This window comes from Crinia signifera, chromosome 12, assembly GCF_055691185.1.
Source record: "Crinia signifera chromosome 12, ASM5569118v1, whole genome shotgun sequence".
NCBI classification, from domain to species: Eukaryota; Metazoa; Chordata; class Amphibia; order Anura; family Myobatrachidae; genus Crinia; species Crinia signifera.
The window spans coordinates 15,611,083-15,637,476 of NC_139228.1; the positions used below are offsets into that span (position 1 = coordinate 15,611,083).

General features: G+C 49.4%; 1 protein-coding gene across 7 annotated transcripts in view; it reads left to right on the forward strand.

Moving 5' to 3' along the window:
- ADAMTSL4 (ADAMTS like 4) overlaps positions 1-26,394 on the forward strand; it is a 190,146-nt gene that overhangs the window by 27,427 nt on the left and 136,325 nt on the right. The window contains exon 2 of one of the 7 annotated variants that reach the window (XM_083167070.1): positions 15,673-15,769. The exons of 5 other annotated variants lie outside the window; for them this stretch is intronic. The gene's annotated coding sequence lies outside the window, so the exon portion shown is untranslated. Of the gene's footprint in view, positions 1-15,118; positions 15,770-26,394 lie in introns of those variants that run through there. One more of the 7 variants, XM_083167069.1, reaches the window with a different exon arrangement.

The following is a 26,394-nucleotide window of genomic DNA, read 5'->3' on the forward strand; positions in this document are numbered from 1 at the left end:
TCGACTGTGTTGACATTCGGGTAAAAAAACTGTGAAAAACCCCATGTCGACCAAATGCTTGTGTCGACCTAATGTCATGTCGACCTTAACCCACGTCGGCCTTGCTGCATGTCGACCTTATGGTGTCGACCTAGTTGTGGTCAACCCAACGATCCCAACCCAAACAAGGGGCTTCTGAGCACATTGTAAGTGAATGGTTCAGTATTGCAATCTCTTGTGCTCTTTAGCAAAAACTGGAAACAGAAAGTCCCAATTTCCTCAGAGCGAATATGGGAAAATGGAAGATAAATAAATGCATGAGGCTGTTTCTCCACATAACTCTTAGTAATCTGTCAGTCGCACAAAGCAGGGATATTGCCTAAAAATACAATAATACCGTGCTTGGCATGAAAAAGAAATACTTTGAATAGTTTCATATGTCACATTGAAAAATACACAGGCTTCAAATAACCACACGCTTGTCAGGTGACCCTCACTACAGTGCACTTGTCTCCTACACAGAGCCAAGGCAGCCATTTTGTCAACAGACGTGTCTGAACGATATCATTTCTCTAGCATTTACAACAGGGCTATTTATGCCATATATTACATGGGCCTTCAAACTGTGGCCCTCCAGATGTTGTGAAACTACAAATCCCAGCATGCCTTGCCACAGTTTTAACACTCCCTTATAGCAAAACTGTGGCAAGGCATGCTGGGATTTGTAGTTTCACAACATCTGGAGGGCCACAGTTTGAAGACCCATGCCATATAATATACCCCAACTACCTTTTGGGTGTTAAAATAAACCTGTCTATCTGTATTTACTCCCGCTCAGTTGACATATTCCTGAGGTGTGAGGTACAGATTGCCTCTTTTGTGAGGTGAATAATGGATAAGCTTATACTGTAGTTGGCTCTAATATATGTTGGGGTTGGTTTATTTCCTTAAATCCCTTCATGTCACCAAAAATTAATGTACAAACGTATTTATAGTCACACTACCTCACATTAAAACGTAAAAATTAGAATTGTGCGCCATAATGAGCGTGGCTTCCTGCAACAGAGCAAAGTTTAGCACTCGGGCTGCAGAGAACAGTCATGGGCCCAGGTACTGAAGGGGCGTGGCCAAAGCTGGTAAGGCGTGTCTTTGTCCCCATGTAAAAAAATAGACATCCTCAGTTTTGTGATAGGCAGATTCCTTGGTGACCCGCCCCTCCCCCCCCAGATCCTAACGTTAGAGATGGCACTGACAATGATCTCTGTTACAGCAGCCTTTACAGAACCCTCTGCTTCACCTCCTGCCTGTTACTACAAGTATGCTGTCAGTCAGTAAGCCAATGGGAAAACAACTGTCTGCTTATCCTAGACAACTGATGGCTGCTGGGGGCCGCTACCAAACTACTGTACGTTCCTTCCTATACACAAAGACTTTCCCCCGAGGGGACGATTTGCAATTAGCCATGTGTAGACATCCTTTATTGTCATCTTGTCAGCCCAAATAAACAGGAGACAAGACAGGGGAGCGCTCCTAAACTATCAATACAACCACATGTGTAATAATCCCCAGATCATATTTACATCCATTGTTCGGCTTGTGAGTGACAAGAAGATTGTGCTGTGAATAAGGAATTTTGGGGCGGAGAAGTTGTGACCGATTATCCCTCGCTGCTCCTGGCTGCCGTTGAGTGGAGGAGCCAGATGTGTTTACATTGTTGGGAAATTGCAGCACAAACACTGGGAGCTTTTTTAGACGTTTCGGAATATTTGCTGAAATACATATGTTGGCGCAAGTAAGTCACCACTGAGGACAGCGTAACTAGACGATTGGAAATAAGTGTGCACAGGTGTAAAGATGTAGCAGAGTCCAGCAGATGCCTTACAACAAGCCCAGTTACTTAACCAGTGGAGGGGTTTTATTGTAGCTGTACTAACCCTGAGGATGAAAGGGCCCTCTTTCTGTCACCCACTGTTTTCCCTGTCACACTCTGCCTCCCCCTGTCACCCACTGTTTTTCTGTCACACTCTGCTTCTCCCTGTCACCCACTGTTTCTCCCTGTCACACTCTGCTTCTCCCTGTCACACTCTGCCTCTCCATCACCCACTGTTTTCTCTGTCACACTCTGCCTCTCCCTCTCACCCACTATTTTCCCTGTCAATCTGTCTCTCCCTGTGACCCACTGTTTTCCCTGTAAAACTCTGCCTCTTCCCATTACCCTGTTTTTCCCTGTCACACTCTGCCTCCCCCTGTTACCCACTGATTTACACTCTGCCTCTCCCTATCATCCACTGTTTTCGCTGTCATACTCTGCCTCTCCCTGTGACACTCTGCTTCTCCCTGTGTCACTGCCTCTCCCCATCAACCCCTGCCTCTTCCTGTCACCCAGTGTTTTCTCTGTCACCCACTGTTTTTCCTACCACCCACTGTTTTTCCCTGCCACACTCTGCCTCTCCATTTCACCCAATGTTTTTCCCTGTCACACTCTACCTCCCCCTGTCACACTCTGCCATGTTGCATATTGTGAACTTGCGTTGGGGTGGAGGAGTGGGGGCTCAAATTTAATTTTTGCACCTGGGATCACAACCTACAATTGGGCAGCTGGCAAGCAGCGGCAGGACACTGAATTACTCTTCGGGTGGCTGGGAAGGACATCTGAGATTTGGGAGCCTCATATGGGAGAGTTGGCAGGTATAACCCGGGCCCACAATCCCACACGAGGCTTGCAGAGCGCATTTCCCTTGGCACAGTTCCCAAATCAGGCTTGTATGCATTTGGCAGGTAGATGGGGAGACTGGAACGCACGGCACACCCCATACTCTGCGATTAGGAAAGACCCTTTGTGAGTGCTGTCTGAACTGCCAAATCAGCAATTATAGATGTTGCTGTGTCCTCCTTTAGCCCTTGGGCAGGTTGGTGTGCACGCGTCACGTGACAGGTTGGCTCCAGGGTCTTACAGCAGGAATGTGGAGCGTCTTCCAGATATTGCCAATCCCCAAAATAAACTAATATTTAGCTGGTTACAATAAACCAGAGAAGACAGATGTTGCTTCTTCCATTGACTGAGTCAGTCCCACGTGATGTCACAGAGTTCAAGGATTATTTTGTCACTGCGCATATACAAAACCCCAAAACAGCTTGTATGGCGCACACATACCGCAGTATGCACTGTACGCACAGAATCCCCACTGCGATTGTGATGTATGGTATGGCATGGGAAGTGGATAGACAGGTGCATGGACATGGTCCATCTTATGGGCGTGGTATGTTAGCATACCTCCCAACTTCTGCCGAGCTCGATGCGGGATGCAGCTGCCGCGCGCCGGAAATTTAGGGGCGTGGCCTATACTCTCGGCTCTCCCGCGAGGCCACGCCCCCATTTTGCCACTATGGGGGCATGACCCAGAGGCTCTATGAGCCTCTAGCCATGCCCCCAGCCCCCTGGCTGCGGGAATAGACGCTGTGCGCATGCGCACAGCGTTTATTCCCCGCTGCTTAGCAGCCAACAGGGGGGACTCCCAACAGCCCCCCCTCACCGCGGGACACTGCCGCCCGCGGGTGGGACAGCGGGACAGGCCCTGATAATCGGGACTGTCCCGCTGAAATCGGGACTGTCCCGCTGAAATCGGGACTGTTGGGAGGTATGTGTTAGTGCTGGGGGTGTGTCGGGCATGTGGCTGGTGTCACTGAAGTGGTTGAGGCGTTACTACCATGGACAATCAGCGTTATGCAGTCATAAGATATACAATGTCTAGGTCAACAGTTAGAAGGTTGACCACTGTTGGTCGACATGGTCAAAAGGTCGACATGATATTTTTTTTTACAAATTTTATACCCTTTTTAACAGTATTTTATACCCTACCTTCCACTAAGGCATGGTGGGAGAATAGAATAGTGTGATGAGCGCAGCGAGGCCCCATGCCCGAAGCAGGGGGGGGCGCGGTACACTTAGATGGTGTCAATACCGACCTATGTCGACATAGACACACAAAAAAAATGGAAAATGCATGTCGACCTTTTCCATGTCGATCTTTTGACTGTCTACCTTTTGACCCGGTCAACCTAGACCAGTGATGGCTAACCTTGACACTCCAGCTGTTGTTGAACTACACATCCCAGCATGCCCTGCTACTATTTTACTATTTGGCCATGTTGAAACTGATGCAGGGCATGGTGGGATGTGTAGTTCAACAACAGGTGGAGTGTCAAGGTTAGACATTGTAGATCTAATGGACCATAACCCAATCAGCACCTAGCATGGAACTGATGCTTCTAAAGACGCTGTATAGTCTCTGCGATTATAGCAGAAATCTATGGCTATCGCTGCCTTCATACACGTGTATGACTCAGAATCATGAGCCCCATACACAGTACTAGAGGATATGATAGAAGATATCGCTCAGAAAGGGATTTCCCCTGCAGCTATAACCCGAGTTGCTGCTATCTGGAATGATTTATAAGCCTTGCTGGTATCACCCTTTACACATGCCAGTTACAGGGAATGCCTGGCTTTAGCCGTCAGATCACACTGAAATACGGCCGCGATGGGAAGAACCTGTTTATGTGATGGATTGAGCCTTGGCCGATGCTGTATTGATGCTGCAGCTCTCTGTAACACGCGGCAGATGCGGAACCAGCATGTATGACTGTGTAGCTGTATGGGCCGTTATCTGCTCCAGTTCTGCACCGTGCAGTGTAATCCCCAGTATCTCTTTCTAGCCTATTGCATATTGGGGGTTATTCTGGTTGGTTAGCAAGGCTGCAAATTTGCAGCCTTGCGCGTCCACCAAACCCCGCCTTGCGAATGGAGGCTGAAGTAGGGACACAGCTGAAATCCGGTGAAGTCAGCTGCCGGCCCCCCGCCTGTCCGTCATGCCTCATTAGCATGAGAACGCCCATGAACCGCTGGGCATTCCCATATGGTAGTGGGGGAGTCCGGCGAGCAATCTGTTCGCCATGGCTACACGCAACATGCACACGTGCAGAAATGAGCATACGCATAGAAGAAACATCGTACCCTGTGCGAACAAGCGGCACTTGCGAACAGACCTAAATAAGGTCCATTGTCCTTTCTCCTGGGGAGCGAGGGAGGCTTCTGAATTCTGAGTAGACAACCCTTAAATGGTCCATTTATTTCTGCAGCATAATTGGAAGGGGCCACATGCTGTGAATCACGTTACTGCAGGGTTGCCGACTTTTTATGTCTCCTCTCCGGGAGAAGCCCGGAGAGGAGACTTCCAGCTGCAGTTCGGGGGCCCCAGGATGGTAAAACCCCCCAATACACGGATCTCCGTGGAGTGGGCGTGGCTAAAATGTCACGATTTTAGCTCCGCCCCCTCTGAGACCCGCGGATTGACGGATTTCAATCCAAAAGTATGGGGAAGACGCCGCAATCGGGGGGTGGCGTGGGGGCCCCCCGGAATCCGGGAGGGTTGCCCACCTTTCCGGGGGGCCGGGAGGAGGACCCGATTTTCGGTATCCTCCCGGTAATTCCGAGAGGGTCGGCAACCCTGCGTTACTGTGGCCCCTCATACCAGGCTCTGCAAACTGCCATCAGCTGTGGCATCTATGCAGAGGGGCAGCACTGTGATGATGTGAATGGCAGAGTTATGGGGCTGGGACTGAAACAGTTACAGTTATTACAGTGGTTCCCAAACTGTGTGCCTATGTACCCTGGCGTGCCTCTTGATGTTGGCAAGGTTGCTGCAGGTTAGGGGTCCATGACCAAAACAAATTATTTACGCATGCTCAAAGTGATAGCAGGGTTACCTACTTTTGAAAAATCATTTCAGGGAGAAATATAAAATATAGGGGGCCTTGCGTCGCTAGGGGCCGGGCATTGCATCACCAGGGGGGCTGGCATTGTGTCGCCAAGGGTCGGGTATTGTGTCGCCAGGGGGTGGGCATTGTCTCACCAGGGGGCCCCTACAGTATTTTGATAAGCAAGCAGCCAGATTGGTAGTGAGGACAGTGTCAGGAGACCAGGCAGAGGGGAGTCAGGAGGAGGGCAGGGAGGGAGTAGTGGGGGCAGTGCTGGGAGGACAGGCAGAGGAGGAGTCAGGGGGAGGGCAAGGAATGAGTAGTGTAGTGGGGACAGTGCTGGGAGACCAGGCAGAGGAGGAGTCAGTGGGACGGCAAGGAATGAGTAGTGGGGACAGACTAGTGCTGGAAGACCAGGCAGAGGCATGGGCTGGCTGGAAACTTTCAGCTCAGGTGGCAGCACAAAGAAGCAGCCCACCGACACCGTTAACCACCCCCCCCCCCCCCAGTGCAGCAAGGATTAATAGAGCTATTGGTACTTGTTTCCTAGCACAGCGCCCGTCGGGGTTGATCGCATACCTTAAGTTAAGGTACGCCATGGACGCGATATTTTGTCAATTACCAGGCTTTATTGCCGGCAATGAGAAAATCGCGTTGATCGCGTCCATCGCATGCCATTATAATGGCATGCGATGCAAGCGACGCGATCAACGCGATTTTCCCATAGAGATCAATGTTAAATCATCTTTTAAAGTTAAAATCGCGTCGATCGCATGCCATTATAATGCGATCAGCGCGATTTTACATAGGGAACATGCCCTTTTTTTGATTGTATATGCCCCCTCATGGGTATTAAGTATGGTTAATGGTCCCCCATTGTTAACGCCACCCCACTATTGACGCCAACCCGAAGCGTGGCGAGCGCAGCGGTACGCGTCCTCCGACCTTTTCATACCCCGTACTATCCACAGCGGCGTGGATTTGATTTTATATAGTGTGGCGAGCGCAGCGAGCCACCGAGCCCGAAGCGTGGCGAGCGGATGCGTATACCTGTGAAGTTATGCGCGTCCCCTCGCGGGACGCACCACGCTTCGGGCTCGGTGGCTCGCTGCGCTCGCCACACTTTATAACATCAACTCCATGCCGACGTGGATAGTGGGGTTATGAAAAGGTCGGAGGACGCGTACCGCCGCGCCTTGCGGGCTCGCTGCGCTCGCCACGCTTCGGGTTGGCGTCAATAGTGGGGTGGCGTTAACAATGGGGGGGGGGGGCATTTCAACCATGAGGGGGGGTTTGCAATTAAAATTGGGGTTTTTAGGGCTTTTTACTTTGGAATTAATGTAGAATTGGGTCTCAGGGACCATTTTACATTGATTCCAATGTAAAAATCGCGTCGATTTTTTTTCGCCCGCGATCAATGCAATCAAAATCACGGGCGCCGTGCTAGGAAACAATTACCGAGCTATCTACAGTATATGTATAATCTATATATAAATATACTGCAAGTAGGATTCACCTGGAAAGACCCTCACTGTCTCTGTGGTGGGTCACGATATCCCTGGTGGGTCTGTAAGGCTGCACAATCCTCCTGTTTCTGCAGTAGTGGCAGTCAGGTGGCTGCCGGCCTGGGGCTTCTTTGAGCCTGTTAAGGCATAATGTGCAGGTGGATACTGTCATGCTTCCTTCTCTGCATGCACAGAGACTCAGGGAGCACAGGCGGCTCTGCCGCACTACATCAGCGGCACTCGTAGTGCGGCTGCATAGCTTGTCTCCGCAAGATGCAAAAGAAGTCAGTGACTGTGACATCGCACTGACCTGGGTGGCATGCGGTACACAGCCCGCCACTGCCTGAGAGGGGAGTCAGGGGAGAGCCGGGCAAGAAAAGAGTAGTTGTGGGGACAGTGCCGGGAGAGCAGGTGAATACACTTACCCCGCCCCTTAGAGACGCTGTTCTCCTCAGTTATGCCAGCGGCATCACGTCGGCTGCATCTAGCGCATGCGCAGTTCATATCAATGCCGCAATGCAGCAGCTGCGGGAGAAAGGGGCCCTCTTCCAGGAGTCCGTGAGATGTCCCATGATTCCTGGAGTCTCACGGACATTCCAGGAGAGTCCGCAACCCTGAGTGATAGGCAAAACCAGTGCTGGTGGCTGCCCATCATAAAAAGTATGGACAGTTAGAACCACAGCTTTGTTCCCCACCACATAACTGAACCTTTTAGAAAATATGCCTGTATTTGTTTTGTTTTAAAAAGAACTTGCAGTACCTTCTATCAGCCTATAGATGTCACTATTGTGATTACTGTCTATAGGAAGCATTTGGTCAATGACTAGATGGTAAATTTACTAAAACTTCTGAAAGGAAAAGAGGTGATGTTGCCCATAGCAACCAATCAGATGTGTGTACCATTTCTCTGTTTCATCCTAGAAAATGATAGACTGAATCTGATTGGTTGCTATGGGAAACATCACCTTTTTTTATTTTGTATGTCGACCTTTAGGTTAATTTAAGTTTGAGCTCAGTAATTACTAGCAACCAATCAGGCGCTACCTCTTTTTACTGCAATGATTATTTACTGTAGGTTTCCTGGAGTGTTCAGGTTACACAACTTGTGCACATTGCAACATTTGGCAGCTGAGTGTAAGCATGGCTGCCTCACATTACTGGGGTCATGGGTTCAACTCCAAACACAGACCCTTTTGGTGTGTGTTGTATGTTCTCTTTGGAGTAAACTCAACCAGTGCCGTCTTTCCCATAGAGCTTGTCCAGGGGCAGTTGTCCAGGGACCCACCAAAATGGGGAAGATGGCACTGCCCCCGGGAGCTGCTGTCAGTGCCGCCTACAGGGGGTGCTGTGGGTACAGCTGTCCTGGGCCCCGGCCTCTGGAGGGGCCCGGGCAGCTGTCCACAGTGACACCCCCCACCCCTGCACACCGCCTCCCCCACCCGTCGGGAGGGGGGGTGCGGGTGCAGGTGATGGGGGGGGGGGGGGGGGGCGGACTGAAGGTCAGTCCCGGACCCCAAAATTACTAGTGGTGGCCCTGGCTGCTGTAAGTTTGTAGCGCTATTTGTCAGGCGGGAAGATAAGACTGGCGGGACGCTCAGCTAGGAGCATGTAGCGCTTTTTGCCGAGAAGGAAACGCAGCTGATTTTGAAAAGACTGGTCGGACGCTGATTGAAACCAAAGAATGTTTCTGTACCTGTATTTAAAACCAATAAAAATGTAATTTGCAAAAAAAAATGACAAAGCCAGCTTGGTTTTTAATGATTGCTACTTTAAAATTTTAGGCAGACTCGCTCAGAACCCGCCGACGCCTGCAATTACATTTACCCCCATCTCTGAATCAGGACTTTAGATCAGGGTTGCCGACTTTTTCTGTCTCCTCTCCGGGAGAAGCCCGGAGAGGAGACATCCAGCTGCAGGTCGGGGGGCGGGGCTTGAGCTTTACATCATTAAGCCCCGCTCCCAGGATGTTAAAAACACCAATTCACGGATCTCCGTGGAGGGGGCGGAGCTAAAATGACTTGATTTTAGCTCTGCCCCCTCCTCTGACACCTGCGGATTGACAATTTCAATCCAAAAGGTATGGGGAAGACGCCGCAATCGGGGGGTGGCGTGGGGGTCCCCCGGAATCCGGGAGGGTTGCCCACCTTTCCGGGGGGCCGGGAGGAGGACCCGATTTTCGGGATCCTCCCAGTAATTCCGGGAGGGTCGGCAACCCTGCTTTAGATTGCAAGCTCGATGGGGTAGGAACTGACTTGAATGTTTCTTTAAAAAGTGCTGTGTAGACACTTTATAAATGAAGGATAACAAATAATCCCCGCAGGGACCCTATTGCTAAGAAAGTTCTATAAAGTTATTTATGAACGCTTCAGAGGCACGACCTGCGTTAATCACCTGCTTGTGACTTGGCGCTGGTGGCGCAGAGATGCAGATAGAGGTGATGTTATTTAGAGTAAGGTGTGCATGTAACACCATTTTCAGGCCAATGTAACATAATATCCCTGCTCTCTCCAGCTTTCTAGTTTAGCCCCTGTCAGCGTTGGAACGATTAACACACATCAGCCTGGGGGGATGTTTTTATTTCCCTGCCACCCCAATCCCACAGCTTCCTTGTGGAGCAAACAGACCTCACTCACAACAACTACAATACTGGGTTCCAGCAGTGGAGAAGGGGGGCCGGAGCGGTGTGTGTAGGGGCTGCGGGAGGAATCCACTGAGCCCTTCATGAACGGAGAAAGACCTACAGAGGAGAGTTGTCTGAGTGGATTCTGTTGCCTCTATTTGGGGTTTTGTTGTATTTTTTTGGTACCCATATGGGAAATGCTGTATATGTGTGTGGTATGAACAGTGGCGGATCCAGGGGTTTGGGCTGCAGCGCAGTTCAAAATTCAAATAGAAGTGAGTCAGTTTGGAGATGACAGTTAGATTTAGGAGGGGTTTTACTTCAAAATGAGATCTATATTGCAGTGTAAAAATAAAGCAGTCAGTATTTACCCTGCACAGAAACAAAATAACTCATCCAAATCCAATTCTCTCTGCACATTTTACATCTGCCCCTCCTGCTGCCCCTCCTGGTTTTGTCCATCTAAGAAGGAATTTGCCCGAAGGAGTGAACCAGAATAATGCCCAGTATCTCTCACTCACCATTGGGTGGCTTCTGGTATCCATTCTATGCAGGGCCGGCGCCACTACTAGGCAAATCTAGGCATTTGCCTTGGGGCGCCAGCCACTGGAGGGCGGTATTTCGCCCCCCCCTTGCCGCCCGGGTACCTGTCCTGCTGCGTATATGTGCGAAAAGGCTTGCGGCGGCAGCGGGGGGTCCCTGCAGTCAATAAGAAATAACGAACGCTATCCGCCGGGCTATGCGGAAGCGCTTCTATTTTGGAAACACTGGCTGCACGCTGATTGGCTGAGATTCAGCCAATCAGCGTGCGCCGTGCGGCCAGTGTTTCCAAAACAGAAGCGTTTCCGCATAGCCCGGCGGATAGCGCTCGTTATTTCTTATTGACTGCAGGGACCCCCCGCTGCCGCCTCCGCCGCCAGCTTTACAGCGCCGCAGGACAGGTACCCGGGCGGCAGAACCCGGGGCGCCCCCACCCCGACTTGCCTGGGGCGCTCTGGTGCCTTGCACCGGCCCTGATTCTATGATATTAATCCTGGCTGAGTCTCCTGGAGTAAACGTCTCAGTGCTGCTGAGTGCAGCAAGCCCTGTCCAGCCTGAGGAGACGGGAGTGTTGTGTCTGACATTTATCATGCCATCTCCCAAGCACTCCGGATTCCTGCATTATAATCTGGATGAAGCTGACTCCATCCATCCTGTATATCCTCCAGTGTCTGATTGTTATAATACACAGTGAGATTGGTTTTACCCTGAGTTTGGTAAGAATGTTGCATCAAACCTATGATGTTACTATACCATAGATAATAAAGGCCCTTATTCTGGTTGGTGCGGTAATATCCGCGTGCGTTCGTGCCTGCACATGTGCAGAGGCGTCTCTGCGCATGTGCGAGCGGGACGCACGGCCACATTCCGCATGAAATGTGTACACTACGAACAGGGGGTGGAGAGGGGTGTGAAGGGCTGTTTGGGCTCATTACCATATGTTTACACCCCGTGTTTCATGGGCGTTCCCATGCAAACGCTGGGCGTACGTATGGTAATGCGGCCGTGACGCACGTTTAGGGGGCGGACATATGACATTGCCGGATGTCAGCTGCCCGCCCAGATCCCTGCTTTTGCACGGGGAAATGCCCGTGTGGTCTGAGGTTGCGGGAGCTGCCTGACCACTCGGTCCTGCATTCGATGGTCTGCGACCATCGAATGATGGGGGAGGTTCCCTGAGATGGAGGAGGTGTATTCATGAGAAATACGCGTGCGGTCCGTTCAGACAGCTTCTTACCGCGTACGGACGGAGTTGGCGATCCGTATGGAAGGCGGGGTTTAGGAAGCACGGTGCTGGCCGCATATTCGGATCCGGCCGCACCGATCAGAATAAGGGCCAAAGTCCAGAGGTCAAAGTAGCTGGCAGCGTTTTTAGTGGTCCAGGAAAGGTGGTGTAACTCCCAAGAGGTGCAGGCCACAGGTGGAAGAAAACCAGGGAACCACCAGGTACTTAGGAAGTGGAATTTTGGATGTGGCTGCATCATCTACTGATGTTGGTGTTTTTTTGTTGTTGTTGGAATTACTGAGTAGGACCATGGTGGAGAAAAAATAGTTCCACCGACCATTACAGGTGGTGGAACTCAGTTCCACCCCGTTCCCCCCCCCCACACACACACACACACTTTAACCCCTGGCAGCAGGTTATTATATAAAGCAACATATTATAATACATATTTTATCAATTATTCTTTGGCCGCTTCCCCTCAATGTTGTTACATTCCTTAAAGTGAAAATGATGTAAAAAATATGTAGTTTTCTCCTGTTATTGTAGAAAGTAGCTCATATAAAATCTCTGTGGGAGAATGTAGATCTCCAGCGGCAGCAGCCATAGATTATCCTGTGTGGATTAGTAGGCTGACCATTTATAAGTAGCCAGACAATAGGTCAACATATGAAAAAGGTAGATACTTATTGACTGTCTACCTAGACATTGTACCTGTGCACAAGCAACTCTAGCCTTAAAGCCTGGACTGTTATGTTGGGTACACACTGGCCGATATATCGTCTGTTTAACTGAGCAGCCGATATATCGATGCTCATCGGTCGGGGTGTACCAGCGACATCTCTGTGAAAGACATATCACAGACATATTGGGGGAAATTTACTAAAGGAAATTTGTAAAAAAATAGTTGTATTTGTATCCAGAAATACACTTATTTTTGACATTTACTATCCCGAAAATATGGCAATTCGTATTCGTATTGATAGCACATCAATACGACTACGAATTGCCGTATTTTCAGGATAGTAAATGTCAAAAATAAGTGTATTTCTGGATACAAATACAACTATTTTTTTACAAATTTCCTTTAGTAAATTTCCCCCATTGTGTCAGCTGTGCAGTTCTGTAACTAGACATTTTGGTGCTGAGTGCCAGAAAGGAATTGGTGCCACCCCCCCCCCCTCTCCCACTAGTGAAAGCAGGGACAGTACACGCCGAAGGTAAGCGTCAATTTTTTAGGGGTGTGGCTTCATGGGGAAGGGGTGTGGTCTGGCCACATAACCATACCAATTTCAATTACACTGTACAGTAGTGTCCGTTATTCACATTATGCCACTTATACCTTCTGTGCCAGGAACAGATCCTTAGACACACTGCACCAGGTATAGGTAGACACACTACATAATACCCACAGGCAGGGCCAGTGCTACCTGCTCAGCAGAGGATGCAGGACAGGTAGGTGCTGGGCAGAATAGGCGCTCTCTCAGCCCTGCATCCTCTGCTGTCCTCTGTGGCTGCTGGCTGCGCCTGTCATGAGCGTGAGAGGCAGCGGCGCTGGCAGCACAGAGGGAGCTCCCTCCCGGCTACTAAACCCCGTCAGTGTCCGGGAACGAAAAGCGATTTAGCCGCAAATATGACTTAATAAATGGGGCCCAAAGTGAGTACTACTACTGTGTCTCCAATTGGTGTGGGCATACAGAATGTAAAGGCAGCGCTACTACTGTCGGCAAATGGTGTGGGCATATGTATTGGCAGCGCTACTGTCAGCAACTGGCGTAGACATATGTATAGGCAGCGCTACTACTGTCAGCAACTTGCGTAGACATATGTATAGGCAGCACTACTGTCAGCAACTGGCATAGACATATGTATAGGCAGCGCTACTACTGTCAACAACTTGCGTAGACCTATGTAAAGGCAGCGCTACTACTGTCAGCAACTGGTGTAGACATATGTATAGGCAGCGCTACTACTGTCAACAACTGGCGTAGACATATGTAAAGGCAGCGCTACTATTGTCGGCAAATGGTGAGGGCATATGTATTGGCAGCGCTACTGTCAGCAACTGTCGTAGACATATGTATAGGCAGCGCTACTACGGTCAGCAACTGGCGTAGACATATGTATTGGCAGCGCTACTGTCAGCAACTGGCGTAGACATATGTATAGGCAGCGCTACTACTGTCAGCAACTGGTGTAGACATATGTATAGGCAGCGCTACTATTGTCGGCAAATGGTGTGGGCATATGTATTGGCAGCGCTACTGTCAGCAACTGGCGTAGACATATGTATAGGCAGCGCTACTACTGTCAGCAACTGGTGTAGACATATGTATAGGCAGCGCTACTATTGTCGGCAAATGGTGTGGGCATATGTATTGGCAGCGCTACTGTCAGCAACTGGCGTAGACATATGTAAAGGCAGCGCTACTATTGTCGGCAAATGGTGTGGGCATATGTATTGGCAGCGCTACTGTCAGCAACTGGCGTAGACATATGTAAAGGCAGCTCTACTACGGTCAGCAACTGGCGTAGACATATGTATTGGCAGCGCTACTGTCAGCAACTGGCGTAGACATATGTAAAGGCAGCGCTACTACTGTCAGCAACTGGTGTAGACATATGTATAGGCAGCGCTACTACTGTCAGCAACTGGCGTAGACATGCATCGGCACCGCTACTACTGTCGGTAACTGGTGTGGGCATATGTACAGGCAGCACTACTAGTGTCGACAGCTGGCATGAGCATGTGGACAGGCAGCGCTTTTAGTATCGGCAACTGATGTGGACATATGTATAAGCAGCGATACTAGTGTCGGCAACTGGTGTGGACATATATATAGGCAACGCTACTACTGTCGGCAACTGGTGTGAGCATATGTATAGGCAGTGCTACTAGTGTCGGCAACTGATGTAAACCTATGTATCAACAGCATTACTAGAGTCGGCAACTGGTGTGGACATATATAGGCAACGCTACTACTGTTGGCAACTGGTGTGGGCATATGTATAGGCAATGCTACTACTGGCGTGGGCATATGTATAGGCAGTGCTACTGACCTTCCCTGGTATTGTATGATTGCCATCACCTGTGGTTGAAACACCTTTCTTATCAATTACCCAGCTCCCCACAGATTGCTGGCAATCATACATTACCAGGGAATTCCAGGAACAAAGCATTTTCTCTCTGAGGGAGAGGGTCAGGTAGGCAGGTATGCCCCTTTAGATGGGATGGCGGTCGGTGCGATGGGAGAGGCTCTATCTGTATGCATCATGCACTTATACCTCCCACATGACCCATTCCATTAGCTAAAAAATGCTCTGCTCCTGGATTTCCCTTTCACTGCATGATTACTGACACCTGTGCTGTACTAGATAACTGATGAGAAGAGTGGCTCAGCACAGGTGATGGCAATCAGAGTGTACATGCAGAGTCCATGAGCAGAGCTTGGACAATGGGTCATGTTGCAGGGTGTGTGCCCAGCTTTACGTGGGCCTTGAGGAGGACTGAGTTTGGGAAACTGTCCTATACAATAGTGATCAATACTTCTGAGCATGCACAATGACTGATAGCTACTACGCCCGGCCGCAGCAGTCCTGTAAGAGGGGTGTGTGTGTGAGGGGTGGAGGCTGGCACACACTGGGTCCCATGCTGGTGCTGTCGCTGGGAGAGGGAGGAGAAGCCCACCAGGCAGGCACAGAATCAGGGCAGGGGGAGCAGAGTGGATGCAGCCAGGAGGCTGCAGAATTAAGGATTGCATTCCAGAGGGGAGTGAAATTGATCAGCTACAGGGAGACCGTAGAGAGAAAGGGAGGTGCCTGCCTGCTGGCTGCGTCTGACTCACAGAGCACTTCAGCTGCATGCACAGGGACTTTCTAAGCTGGAGGTGAGAGGAGTCAGAAGCCTCATGTACAGAGACCCATGCAACAGCAGCAGTGCCACTGCCAGGACAGTACCCCCCATGCCACCACCTGCTGCTGCCCCCCATCTGCTCTCTCCCATTTGGATTGTAAAAAGTTTTGTCACTTTGTCGCAACTCTGCATTTAGTATTTACCAACAAGGAACTGATCCGTGAGTGCTGGGAATCCGCCCCCTCCGCTGTCAGCCTGGGTTCCTCTGCTGCTGCTGATTGTGCTCATTGAAGGTAAGTCCTTGCTTTGTGTCTCTGATTATAATGGTAATTAATCTCTGCTGCTGGTACATGCCTCATACAGCCTGGTGACAGATTCCTTTGTGCTGCTTTTGGAAATCCCATTGATGAATAGAGGGTTTTGAGTTTTTGGGGAATTAAAAAAAAAAAAAAAAAGTCTCTGCAGGAGTTGGGTTACCCCCTTTGAATTACCCAGCAAGAGGCCATTATTGTGCATCTCTTTTGTGAACTCGTTCTAAAAGTTACATACTTGGTAAACACTTTTTAACGCGCTACCTTTCGCTGACGCAACACGCGTGTGCACTGCGTGGGCTGATTCGCAGGTGCGCGCTAAGGGCTACATTTACTAAGATGGGAGTTCTATTGAATGTGAGATGTTTCCCATAGCAACCAATCGTTGTTGAAGAAGATGGGATGTTGATGGGAAGTTCTATTGCAGATGCGATGTTGCCCTTAGCAGCCAAAAGATGTGTTATCTTTTAGAAAGCAATAATAAATAAGTAGAACCTGCTGCGTTGCTATGGGCAACATCCCATCTTGGAAGTGGTTGTCCCGATGATTAATGTCAGTGGGCGCAGAGCTGTGGATTTCAGTGGGGGTTCCTGGGTTGTAATGGGGGTTAATAAGCCACGCGAGGGCATGTTGTGGTCCGCGACTGAGTCTTTTGCGGCAGTTGCACTGACGCAGGTGGCCATGTTCAGGCGGAGATTCTATGCCTCCATAGAGCTAGTGCCATGTTGAATGGTGCGATCGATGGTACAAGTTGGTTCTGCAGCCAGTAGGCATCTCAGCAGGGAGACCATCAGCTTAGGCGTTGGCATCAAGTCGCAGGCACAACTCTGCCCACCTGTGAGAGAGGTGGTTCTACCAGCTGCACATGTGCTGTGGTTTCCCTGGCAGAGGTGACTGTACCAGGCAGAGAGATTGCACGGTCTCAGAGTATGTCTGTGTCTTGTAAGGAACGTGTGAGAAGCTGTCACATGTCACTTGGTTTTTATCGTGTCATAGTCTTCCCTGGCACTTCAGGGGTTAGAGCACAGGTGTGAATGTTTGGTACTGTACCCGGATGGTACCTGCCTGCCATGTGACATCTACACTGATAGTTATTTGGACTTTGGCGAGTTTGGATTAGAGCATCTTTGCCATGTGTTTGGTTGCCTGACATACTCTGTACAGCCCTGCGGAATATGTGTGTGCTATATAAATAACTGGTAATAAATACTCCGCCTCATTTCAATATGTGACATGCCAGCGTTGTAGTCAGAAGTTGCGCTGTCCAGTTACTGTGTGATACTGTGGCTACAAGGTACTGAGCCCAGACTGCTGTGACAGTGGGGAGGGGGAGAGGAGTTTGGTAATGCTGTGTGCTCTGGGTATAACTGTACATAACCCCAGTACTGAGCTGATGAAGGGGCTGTCTACAGAGCTGTATTATTACTCCAAATGCTGCATTATACCCTCGGTCATCATCGTGCACCTGCAGTGGTCCTGTTCTAGAACCTTGTCTGACTCTAGCGTGACTATGACTGAAGGAAATTCCCATCCAATAACTGACAGATGCCGACTCACCATGTCCGCAGCCTCTCTCGCTTACTGACTGTCTCATTTACTAACCTCTGCCACTTAGTCTGATATATACAGCCCTGGGACACTCTCTTACTTAGCTGTCTTATCTACTAACCTTGTTCACTTATACCACTTTTCCACCAAAATCCTGGGTCAAACCTGGGATGTTTGTCCCGGGATTTTGTTGGGTCTACACACTGGGGTCCCTGTTTCCACTGCTCTGGGTTTTGCCCAGGTAGACACCTTTTCCACTGAAGGGAAAACCCAGGAAAGCAGTGTACCGGGACTGGCAGGCATCGGTGGGGACTAGTGGGCATCTGCAGGGACCGGTGGGTGGGCAGTGGCGATAGGTGGACAGCAGGAAGTGGCTGTAAAAATCACGACAAACTCATGTCTATCTGTTGACTGTCGCCCTAGATACTGCCAATCAATACTCTCTTTGGTTCGAATCAGACCAATGGCCTGCTGACATGGAGTTTGTATGTTCTCTCCATGATTTTGTGGGGTGTCTCCAGTTGCCCTGGGGTATATATATTATAGAGTTAGCAGAAGTAAGCCCATTGGCGGCAATGGGTACCTTACATAAGTCTGTACGGTTCGGCGAGGCCTTGTAGGCTTTGTCCTGCTGTAACAGCTCCCATTGGGGCCCATTTAACATTCAATATTTGCTGCTATCACTGTAATGTGTCAGGAGAGACCTCTCCTGCAGCGCCGCCATCCGCCTCCCCCATAGGTTTCTATGGTGGATGTGAAGCTGCCTAATGTATCAAAATCAGGCAGCAGTGGTTCGCATCTCTGGGCGATTGTCATTCTGTGAAGGCGGTAGCCCATTGTAGCCTATGGGCTACCCACCGCACTGCCACCGGGGTCAGCACTAATCGCACATGCACAACCCCCCCCCCCCCCCCGGTGCCCAGCTGAGCGCATCGCAGGATGATACATGCCGCTGTTAGGGTCGTATTCTACAATGTGATCCTGGGAGGTAATATTCCACCCAGATCGCATCTAAATGTGATCCATGATAAATGGGCACCATTACAAGATACAGTGTGTCCAGCCTAATAGTGCAGTACTGGCTCTAGCCTAGGCCCTCCGTGCATGAGTCATGTCCTACTGACCACTTTGCTGCAAGAGGAATGATGCTGGTGGCTCAGTAACTCATCCCTGCCAATACCTTTATCCTGTAAATGACTGTAGCTAAGAGTTGTAGCAGAGACAATCACAGGCAAGGCTGACTCTACTAATAGGCAGCTGTCTAGGGGCTCAATAATCTGGGGGCGCCCCTGACTACCACAACACTCTGAGAGAGGCGTCCTTTGTTAACTTAATGCAAACGGCAGGTGTTGAACTTCTAAGACGCCACCTCCACACGTTCCCCTGAGGTTCTGGAGAGGCGTGTGGTATAGGGTTCCGACAGTCATTAGCCCGACGTCAGGATCCCGACTGGCCGGACTCAGCATGGAGAGCCCAACAAAGCCCTTTGCGGGCACGGTGGCTCGCCACCTATTCTATTCTCCCTCTATGGGGGTTGTGGACCCCCACGAGGGAGAACAGCCAGTGGCCGTCGGGAACCTGTCTGTCGGGATCCCGACGTCGGGTACAGTGGCGTAGCTACGTTTTGGGCGCCCCCCCCCCCCCGCCGTTGGGGGGGGCGCCCATACCCACGCCCCGTCGAACACCCCCCCCCCCCTGGCCGCCCCGCCGCCTATGCTAACCCCCTCCCCCGCAGTCTTATCTATCGCGCTGGTCCCGGTGGCTCCGTCCGTTCATCTGCTGAGGACCACCACAAAATGGCCGCCCCCGTACAGCAGACAGTTTCAGAAAACTGTTTGCTATATGGGGGCGGCCATTTTGTTGTGGTCCTCATCAGAAGAACGGAGCCACCGGGACCAGCAAGATACGTAAGTCTGCGGGGGATTGGGGGGTAGGTAACTATAGCACCGCAGCCCCCGGCGCCCCCACATGCACAGCGCCCCCCCGCGGTGGCGGGGGCTGCGGTGCTATAGTTACGCCCCTGGTCGGGTAAATGACTGTCGGGACCCCGTCCGGCACCCCTGGAGAGCCGGTGAGGGTGGTGGTTGGAGCGATAAGCTGAAGATCTGCCTAGGGTCCTGAAAACTGGTATCCGGACTCATGATAGATTGACTCTAGGTTAATGGAGTCAAAAGGTCGATGGGTCAAAAGGTTGACATTAAAAAGGTCGACATGCATTATTGTACAAGGTTTTGTGCCGACATGCAGTATTTCACACCCTACCATCCACCACGGCGTGGAGCCTTGCGAGGGACTCGGTACACTTAGACGTGTCCATGTCGACATAGACACCCAAAAATATGAAACACCTGTCCGCTTTTTTTCATGTCGACCATATGATTGTAGATCTTAAATACCGTAACCCTGAAAACCCTTGCAGCGGCCCTGATCGGAACCCCGGTACTTGGATGTAAATTTGTTTTCTGAAAGAGGTCCTCGGTATGTGAGATGATAGAAGGCTTGTGGATAGGATACGGCGGAGAGCTGCCTCCCCCTGGGGGACGGGGTTACTGGCATGTCTGCTATTTGTATGTCAGATACTTATTTCCTTATGCCTCAGGTATAACACCGTATAGAGCCGTACAAATCCCCTGATGTCTGCTGTAAAGTCTCCACATTCCTGTACAGGAACCCTTCCCATACGGACTCTGGACCTGTGATGGGTGTCAGTCCCTGCCTGCTGTATAAGATCTCATGGCTGCACTATAGGCTGTATATGTATGTACTTACTGTGTATTGTGAATGGAACAGGGATCAGGTGAGCTCACAATCTGTATGTCGGTGCCTTTTAATAGAACTGGACTAAGGAATCTGAACCCAGTACGTTTGCTGCTAAATGTTATTTATCTTGTACCTTATTTGTATTGTCGGAGGGCGTGCTGACAGGGAGTTTGTATGTTCTCTCCATGCTCTTGTGTGGGTTCATCCTGTTGCCATGTTTACTTCCTGCAAAAACATAGAAAGGTTCCTTGGCTTCTGATAAACCCTAGTGTATATGTGTCCATGTGGAAGGGAATATAGATTGTAAGCTTCATAGGTACAGGAGGAATTGGAACCAATGTGAATGACTGACTGGAATACAGCTGCAAAGAGGTGTTTGATATATACATGCAAGCTCCGCTTATTTCCTGGGTCTCGAAATAGGGACTGTGTCACAGAAACCAGTACAGTGTTGGGAGTAACATGTGACTGAGGGGCAGATTTATTAAGCTCAATGAAGTGCTAAAGTGTCTGGTTTTTATCACCGACCAATCGGCTCCTAACTGTGAAGTTATAGGCTTGGTTTGAAAAAGGACAGGTAGGAGCTGATTGGCCGGTGGTAAAAATCAGACACTTTATCACTTCACCGAGCTTAATAAATCTACCCCTCTATGTGGGTTCTGAAGAACCACTGAGATAAGCTTAGTAAGGGGCGGGACCAAGCCGCTGAGCTCTGACCCAATGGAACGTACCGAGGAATGTTAGATACAAAGGTGTAATGCACAAGACACACGTTGCTTATTAAGTAGGCTAATTATACAAATATAGGGGGTCTATGTACCAAGCTTTGGAGAGATAAAGGACAAGCCAATCAGCTCCTTACTTGCTGTGTTTGAATAAAATGACAGCAGCTGATTGGCTGGTACTTAATTTAAGTATGGAAGTCCAAAAATTAAAAGAAAGAACATAAAAACTTACGTTGACCTTTTCACGTGTCGACCATTGTCATATATGACCTTGTGCATGTTGACATCTTAGTGTTGACCTTTTTGACTGTCTATCTAGACACTGTCGAGCCATGATCAGTATACCTTCAATATAGCCCTAGGACATGATCCTATAAGCTTATAATGACAGTATGAATTACACGTTACAGGCTGATTTGGCTGCCTGTCCTAGGCAATAAAGGCGTAAGCAGGGTAGCCAATGCGGCTGTTGGCCATTCAGATTTTGTGAGCTAGCCATTTAAAATCCTATTTGACTGGTAGTGATCATCATAACTGTACGTTTGACCTGGGAATTGCAGACTGTGTAAGATAAAGGGTACTGTGCCATTGTACACAGGCTTGTGTAGGTACTGGGAATTGCAGGCAGTGTAAGGGAGATGGTACTGTGCAGTTGTACATAGGCTTGTGTACAGTAGGTACTGGGAATTGCAGGCAGTGTAAGAGATGGTACTGTGCAGTTGTACATAGGCTTGTGTAGGTACTGGGAATTGCAGGCAGTGTAAGAGATGGTACTGTGCAGTTGTACATAGGCTTGTGTAGGTACTGGGAATTGCAGGCAGTGTAAAGCTGTGTACACACCGAGCAAAATGATCGCTGCCAATATATTGCTCAGTGTCCCGTTTTCATCAGTGACCAGAGATGGTAGCAGATGAAAATGTCACACTGCTGGGAGAAGAGGAAGGGGAAGTCGCTGGTCGGGAAGCTCCTCCGACCAGCGACCATTAGGGGGCCAAAAACGGAAGAGCGCACCCGGCGATTTATCGCCAGTGCACACTCCAATCCCGTGTGTACGCATCTTGAGATAGATGGTACTGTGCCGTTGTACATAGGCTTTTGTATGTACTGGGAATTGCAGGCAGTGTAAGAGAGATGGAACTGTGCCGTTGTACATAGGCTGGCTTGTGTAGGTGCTGGGTATTGCAGGCAAGTGTAATGCTGGGTATACACCAGGACGACAAGGGTCTGATCCTATCAATCTAGATCCAATTCCGACCGATTGGATGTAGATTGTGTGTTGATTGGGTCCTTTTCTGTCCTGTTGTGATCCGATTCCGATGGGATGCGTGGCCCCGTGGGTCGGTCAGACGGTCGCTAATCAGATCCTACCTGCAGCAGGTAGGATCTGGAAACAACCATACACCCGGGTGCGGGTCGCGTTCGGATCGGTACCGCTCTCGCGGTGCACTCATCGTGAGCGGGTCGTGCGCTCCGCGTCATCCTGAGTGGGTCGTCCTGGTGTGTACCCTACATTAGAGAAATGGTACTGTGCAGTTGTGCATAGGCCTGCTTGTGTAGGTGCTGGGTATTGCAGGCAGTATAAGAGAGATGGTACTGTGCAGATGTACATAGACTCGTATAGGTACTGGTAAGCAATCCTCCCAAAGCTGGCACAGTACATGTCTCTATCTGCTGAGCGTACAGTGGCATGGGGCAGACTCCTACATATCATGGGCCGCCTGTGTGTCCCTCTAACATGTACATATCCACTATTCCTACATGAGCAGGGTATATTAGCGGTAATGTAAGGTGCCAGACCAGGGTATTGCCATCCTGGGACTGCTCCCCGGGCGGTCTACCCCCAGCAGATGACAGGGAAGGCCATGTGTGTCTTCACACCACGCAGGATAAGGCTGGTGAGAGGATAATGTTGACTTGCCAAATACCAGAGGAGATGATTCTGTCACAAAGGCAAATATAGGCTGGGCAGCGTCTCCACCAGACATAGCTCTTCCTGTAGGGACCTGTGTGGGAATACCTGCATACCTCACCCAGAGTACTGCAGGTGTCAGCTCCTGCTCTGGTGGCAAAGCCTGTGTGTAACCTTGTCCTGGCTCCCCGGCACAAGTGATGCCAAGGAAACACAATTATCTTCTGGCACACGTGAAGTAGAACAGTCCTGTAAGCATCAGCGATGTATTGCCTGGAGATAACAACTGGTAATACTGTACTTACTAGAGGAATGTGATGTATTATCCAAAAAGCCCATTATACAACCAGACGTCGGCCATGGAGGCTGCTTGGAGGATCCCTCTCCTGCGCACCGGAGGATCCCCCTCCTGCGCACAGACTGGGTTTTACTATGTGCTTCCTCCTATGGTCTCTTTGCGGAGCGCTGCTAAACTATTCCATGAGGAGCGGCAGGGTGGTCCCGGTTGATAGGTCGACTTATGAAAAGATCGACATGAGATTTTCACAATTTCTTTTTTCTTTGGACCTTTTAAAGCAGGCATGTCCAACGTTGGCCCTCCAGATGTTTTGAAACTACACATCTCAGCATGCTTTGCAATAGTTTTAGCATTCTCTAATAGCAAAACTGTGGCAAAGCATGCTGGGATGTGTAGTTTCACAACATCTGGAGGGCCAACGTTGGACATGCCTGTTTTAAAGCTTTATGATCGATGTGGACTAAAGTTGGAAATGGTACTGTGTCCCGAGCAAGGCACCGTGGGAGGGTATGTGTTAAACTAATTTGGGACCATGTCGATATTAACATATGAAACTACAACAACTCATGTCGACCTTTTCAAGTGTCAACCATGTCGGTGACGATTTGATGCATTTCAAACTGTTTCCTGTCAACCTTCAGCATGTAGACTATTCAGGATCAACTTATTTGTGCTGACTAGTCACTGTCCGCTCCGTGATCCACACCAGCGGCAGTTGGATGAAGATCGTTCTTACTACTACAAATAAGGACAGACCAGCATTGGACGGCACATAACTGACAAAACGCCCAGCCCATGATACGATGCTGTCACAATCGGAAGGCAGGGCCCTCCAATCAGGACTGTCCCACCAGTAGCCTAATAGATGTTGTTTAACCCTTTGAGTACCAACATCTCTGTGAGAGATGGGAAAATATCCGCTGAAGATGCTGCCAGCGTCGCTCATAAAGTCAAATAAAAAAATGTGTAAAAATAAATAAATAAAAATGTATATTTCCTATATAACCTACATTACAGGTCATTATGAGGAATAAAAGTGTTTGGCAACTTTCACGTCTATTTTGACATATTCATTCAGCACTCAAAGGGTTAAGCGTGATGCTCCAAATACCCAGAATCTTTCATATAATAAAAGGCAAAGGGCGTGATTTACTAAGCATCGAAAAGCCACCAACCAATCAGCTCCTACCTGGCTGGTGGTTTATCGCTCTCCATTTGATCACTTTTCAAGCTTCGTACATCTGGCCCTAACGCTGCTCCCCACCTCGTATTGGGGGGGAGGGGGGAGGATTCAAGTGTTTTGTACACCAGCTGCCAATACACTGAGCAAATCAAGTGTTGCTATATTGGGTGGGCACAGCTGCTGGCGCGGATATGGTAATGAGTATCACGTAACTGGCAAACCCTCCACATACTCGATCTACCTGCTGGATCTCTGCCTGTCATTCTTATTACAGCGTTTCTATAGACTACATATAGTTCTTAACCTGCAGGTATTGGCTCACTGCTGAGATTTGTAGTGCAGACGCTGCCAACTTGGCCACCCCTGCGTCTGACTGACTGTTGGCTCCGCGTCAAGGCATACATGTAAAAACGGCTTCTCTCAGACATTGTTCTAATCTGAGGCGTCATTATGTTTACCAGACTGTGTACGGATTCTGGATCTCAAATAACTGTTGTCCTTGCGCCGTCCAAGTATTGTTCTGGCATTCTGGCCACCATTTTGACTAGAATTACCTTTTGACTTCTATAAAGTCATTGTTGGTGCAGTGTGAAGCCTGTGGTATTGCTGCGTGGATATATCTGTACTTCCAGTGCAGGAGATATTCATCCAGGCTGAATCCTACAGTTTTGCTGGACCGTGGTGTATTTCGGTGTCGCCTCCATTTTGGAATTTAAAAGATTTGTGCCCCGTGACGTGACCTGTTAATTAACCTACTGTAACTTTCCATGAAAATCTGGCAGAAACAGGCGTGATAATAAATGTGGTTTACCAGGATTAATCTGAGGTAAATAAAAAAATGTGCCCCTGAGTTAGGAGCAACTGCAGCTTAACCCTTTTTTTCATTTGCCCGCCATCTTGTCATGTGTTAGCTACCCGCAGGTAGTCGCATCACTAAATCTCTGCAGCAGGTGCTGTGGGACGACAGCTGAGAGTGGGCAAAAATCAGATCCTGGGCCAGATTCTCTAAGCGTTAAAAGTGATAAAATGGAGACTGATAAACAGCCAGCCAATCAGCTCCTGTGTGACATTTTTCAAACACAGTCTGTGACATGGCAGGTAGGAGCTGATTGGCTGGCTGTTTATCACTCTCCATTTTATCACTTTTGAAGCTTAGAGAATCTGGCCCCCTATCTATTATCTTCTAATAATTATTATCTTGGCCCTCCAGCTGTTGGAAACTACACATCCCAGCATGCCTTTCAATAGTTTTAGCATCCCCTAATAGTAAAACTGTGGCAAGGCATGATCGGACTTGTAGTTTCACTGGAGCACCAAGGTTGGACATGCCTGTGCTAGAAAGTGCTAAATAAGTAGATTCTGATTGGTTGCTATAGGCAACATCTCATATTGACTAGAACTCTTAGTAAATTTACCTCATAGTGTCCAGGGCCACCCTCTTATTCCATAGTACAGCGGTTGGAGCCTAAATGGCGCAATCATCTCCAGGCCGAGTGCTGCACAGTGACGGGCTTTGAATCCACTGTCTCGCTTGACCATGTCTAGGTAGAACGACAATACGTCGCCAATGACAAAAGATCAACACAAGCAAAAGGTTGACATGGAAAATATTGACACATGAAAAGGTTTACATGATTTTTTCATGTTTTGCGTCAATGTCGACAACTAAGCATGTAGACACCCCCCCCCCCCCCTTTAATGTAGTGCTTACCCTCGCTTCCCTCAACATGCTTCGAGACCGGTGCCTTGCTGTACCCGGCACGCTTTATTGTTCCCATTGGAAACCATGTGGAAAGTAAAGCTTGCAAAAGGTCCCAAAAAATTGTGAAAAACTCATGTTGACGTTTTGTCAGTGTTGACGTATTGAGTGTCTACCTAGACATTATGTGAGTCATCTGGATCCCGCTGAGAATAGCTGAGGGAACTTCTATTGAACTCTGAGGCACCAGTTTATTATCTCCTTGTAATAAGGCCACAGAATGTGAATTCTCGCAGACCCTGCTCCCCTCGTCCATCCCGTCCACGTCTGCTGCAGGGAGACAGACCTGCCTCTGTTTACTAACAGAATGACCTGGTGCACACGCACTGCGTTATGGGCTTGGATGTGGGCCACGGCAGAATTCATGCCAGGAACTCTTGGAATAGTTGGGAAGGTCAAGGGAAGTCCCAGTACACTATTAGCCT